This window comes from Euprymna scolopes, chromosome 8, assembly GCF_053919585.1.
Source record: "Euprymna scolopes isolate OS-2025 chromosome 8, ASM5391958v1, whole genome shotgun sequence".
Classification (NCBI taxonomy): Eukaryota; Metazoa; Mollusca; class Cephalopoda; order Sepiida; family Sepiolidae; genus Euprymna; species Euprymna scolopes.
Window position 1 is genome coordinate 121641014 of NC_136489.1, and position 4596 is coordinate 121645609.

Below are 4596 nucleotides of genomic sequence, written 5' to 3' on the forward strand. Positions count from 1 at the left end.
AATTTTTTTTGTCGGCAACCAATTTAACCTTGATAATCCTTATAGATGTTTTGCACAATAATATCTGAAAAGCTGTCCAACGGCATGAAGCAAGCAAATATGTTGAAATATATTTGAGACTATTATGAGGGAAAATAGATAGATCAGAAAGTGATAGTCGAAAGATGAAGAAGAGAGGGAAAGGAAGGAAGAGAAACAGTTCTTGGAAGATGATGAAACTAGAAAGCGGAAAATTATTCGAGGCAAAAAATAATAATAACAATTAAACATTATGCACTTATATATAATAACTTGAACAATTATATATATATATATATATATATATATATATATATATAGTCATCCACATACAGTACTTTTTCACTGTATTACAGCTCATCAGTGTGGCTAGACAGGATCGAAACCCAAACGCTCAAACGATAGTCAAGGCTTCTAAACATTACGCTATATGGCTGCTGCTTAGCCGGGTAAGGAATTAATGATCTTTTGACATTGACATTGACCTCAAGCCAAGATCGAAACCTGACCACTCAAACGACTGTCAAAGCTTCTAACCATTACACTATACGGCTGCTGCTGTGCGGGTGGTGAATTCATAATGTTTTGACATCGTCAAAATACCTAAGCTCAATTTGTTTACACAAAGAGCATCGCTTAATATGCCAATGACAGTTTGTATATCACTTTCCAATATACTCAAACACTAGATTTTTTTTACTCATTACAAATGTGCAAATATTATATATATATATATATATATATATATATATATATATATATATATATATATATATATATATACTAGCAAAAGTACCCATTATTGACTGGGTTCAGAAACAGCCTACAGAAAACTGATATATTTATATGTATATATTTATATGCATATATATATTTATATGTATATATTTATATGTATATATATATGTATATATATTTATATGTATATATTTATATGTATATATATGTATATATATGTATATATTTATATGTATATATTTATATGTATATATATTATATGTATATATTTATATGTATATATTTATATGTATATATATATGTATATATATATGTATATGTTTATATGTATATATTTATATGTATATATATTAGATGTATATATTTCTATGTATATATTTCTATGTATATATTTCTATGTATATATATGTATATATATTATATGTATATATTTATATGTATATATATATATATGTATATATATTATATGTATATATTTATATGTATATATTTATATGTATATATATGTATATATATATGTATATATATGTTTAAATATATGTGTGTGTATATATATATATATATATATATATATATATATATATATATACTAGCAAAAGTACCCGTCGTTGACTGGGTTCAAAAACAGCCTACAGAAAATGGACTCTGATTTATGAAAGTATGATAGGTTATGAAAAGGAAGGGTTGTAAACAGATAGCTTCGAATTTGGGGGTATCAAAATCAAAGCAAAATATGATGAAAGTAAAAATAAAATAGATAAACCCCATAATTTATTATACCATACCTATTCACACTGAAACACTTATCACAATATTCTGTGGATCTATATTAAAAAAACTTTTTAAACTTTGTGACATATTTCCATTCTATGGAGGTCAGGCACGAACCAACACATCATAATTTTATTATATCATATTTCTTCAAACTGAAACATAATTATCAAAGTATACTTACGCAGATAGATACGAAAAGTCTTTATTAAAGTTTGTGCCTATTTCCATTCTATGGAGGCCAGGCGAGAACGCAGACCCTACAATTTTATTATACCATCCCTATTTAAGTTAAAACATACTTATCAAAGAATTATTATGTACATACGCTTGTAAACGTTTTTTTTAATTTTTAAATTTTTTATTTCTATACTTTGTGGACCCTACAATTTTAATGAATCATTATTATGCCAGATCAAACATACCCATTCCTGTGTCTTGATACATCTTCTATCACTATATGTGATCAGTTTTCTATAATAGTCAACCATATAGGAGCCTATTCGTGACTAGACACACACACACAGACGTTCAGCTTTATATTATTATAGATATATATAGATGTTTTTATTTGTGTTTATTAGCGATACTTTCTTGAATGAATTCAATTATTTATACGAAATTGCATTTTTACCTAAATGCGTGTTAGGAAAAATTTTCCCTTTAACCAAATTGGTGCCCCCTAAATGGGGAGCGGCGTATATATTATTTTTTAAAAATATAATTATCCACTGACACGTGTTTCGTCGTCTACGACTCATCACAGTGACTGAAGCTTTCATACTTTTGAGAATCACCAGTGTAGGATGTAACGATTCCAACCGATCGGGAGATTTGAACCTGGCCACAAAGCCATCTCTGACTCCATTAGTAAGGAATTGACCACGCAGTCAACTTTACCCGCAAGCAATGTCGTTGAAATTTAAACATTTATTTTTAAATGTCGAGACGTCTGTCCATAGTGATCTAATCATATAACATTATGATCTGTGCATGTAAGAACTGAGCTCTTACCAACAGACATTAGTGTTTCATGCTTACGTAATCATCAGTGTAGGAGGTGATAATTGTCACCAATTGAAAGATTTGAACGAAATCACCTTTGAGTCTTCAGTCCAGTATTCGACCCCTTCGCCAACAAGAATAAACCTGGGAAAAGAAAAAAGAGAATTTATTTATATATGTAACGTCTAAGGAAACAGAGAAGCACAGAAAGCTGGTCAAACAGTGTTCAAAAGCAGATGCTGGAAAATTGCTGTGATGGCTTATTATAACTCACTTAAAGATACTTGCAAAATTTAATCAAGACATTAAAATAATGAAAATATCGAAAAAAAAGTTTATATTGTACGTATCCGTTATGGAATGAAGTTCTCCGGAAAAAAAATTCACTTAATTTCATCAAGTAGTTTTTTTTTTACAGCGGACTACAACTTGGATGTCTTCAAGTCCAATGTTAACAAATTCCTAATGAACCGCCGAAGAAGCTCCACAACACTTCCAGAAGCTAAAATTGCACCAAAAAAAGGTTATGGTGATTGTTTGGTGGTCTGCAGCCGGTGTCATCCATCCCAGCTTCTCGAATCACAGTGAAACAGTCATGGCGGAGAAGTACTTTTGACAATTTTACAAAATGAAGCTCCAACATATGTGCCTGAGATTGGTCAATATGAAGGGACCAATTCTCCTCCGTGACAACGTTCGCCTGCATATTGCTCAATTGATCCTGCAGAAGCTGAACGAATTAGGCTATGAGACTCTGCCTCATCCACCATATTCACTAGACCTCTCACCCACCTTTTCACCCACTTTTTCAAGCATTTTGACAACTTCTTGCGCAAAAAATGCTTTTAAAACCGAGATGATGCCGAATCGACCTTCAATCGCTTCCAGAAACTCCGGATTTCTATGCTAATGGGATAAATAAACTTGTTTCTCTTTAGCAAAAATGTGTCGATTCTAATGGTTCTTATTTCGACTAATAAAGTTTATTATGAAAGGAGTTATGAACTTTTGAAGTTGAACGTCAAAAAATATTATTTTTGCACCAACATAAGAGCATTAGTTTTAAATTCAAACATATTTTTTTTTTTACTTTGATGTCTATGGTATAGTTTCGGTTCTATATCCTTAAATGGTAAAGTTTACAAATAAAATATTCTCGCGTTACTCTCTCTGCAGTCTATAATTCATAAATTCGTGATGTGCTCATTAGTTCAGAAGATAACCATATATATATATATATATATATATATATATTGTGTACAGAAAGTTGTTAGTTGAGACAGGTCATTGGTACCGTCGGTTTCAAGCCCGATAATAAGGCCCGTTTAAGGTATCCTTATCAAGCTCTCTTCAGCCAATATTCGTCGATGAAGAGAGCTTGATAAGGATACCTTAAACGGGCCTTATTATCGGGCTTGAAACCGACGGTACCAATGACCTGTCTCAACTAACAACTTTCTGTACACAAAATATAAGTACGCTCTTAAAATTTGGATTTTCCTTTTAATTGAGCACTCTGCTGGAATTCTTTTTCCAAAAAAAACTAATCATATATATATATATATATATTTGTAGTCATCGACATACAGTCCTGTTTCGTTGTACCACAACTCATCAGTGCTACTAGACTAGCACCTCTAGCACACACACACACACACACACACACACACACACACACACATATATATATATATATATATATATATATATATATATATATATATATATATATAGTTAAAGTTGTGCTCTCTGTGATATACGCATTATATAAATTTTAGAAGGGAATACGCATGTTACGCATTTGAAGCCAAACTACATCACAAAGATTTTGTAAACTAAACAAATATATTTTTTGTTTAAAATTATTAATAATTTTGACGTAATACGTCTTCTTCCGAATATGTTTTTTCCTCTGCCATGCAACACTTCTTTACATAAGGACCCAAGGCATAGCAGATAAAAGCGTTGACTAAACAATGCGTTTTAAGTGAGCCTTCTTGGTGTTTATTTTCTAACCCTACTACAAACGATAATAACTATGAATAGAATAATTAGAATTACTTT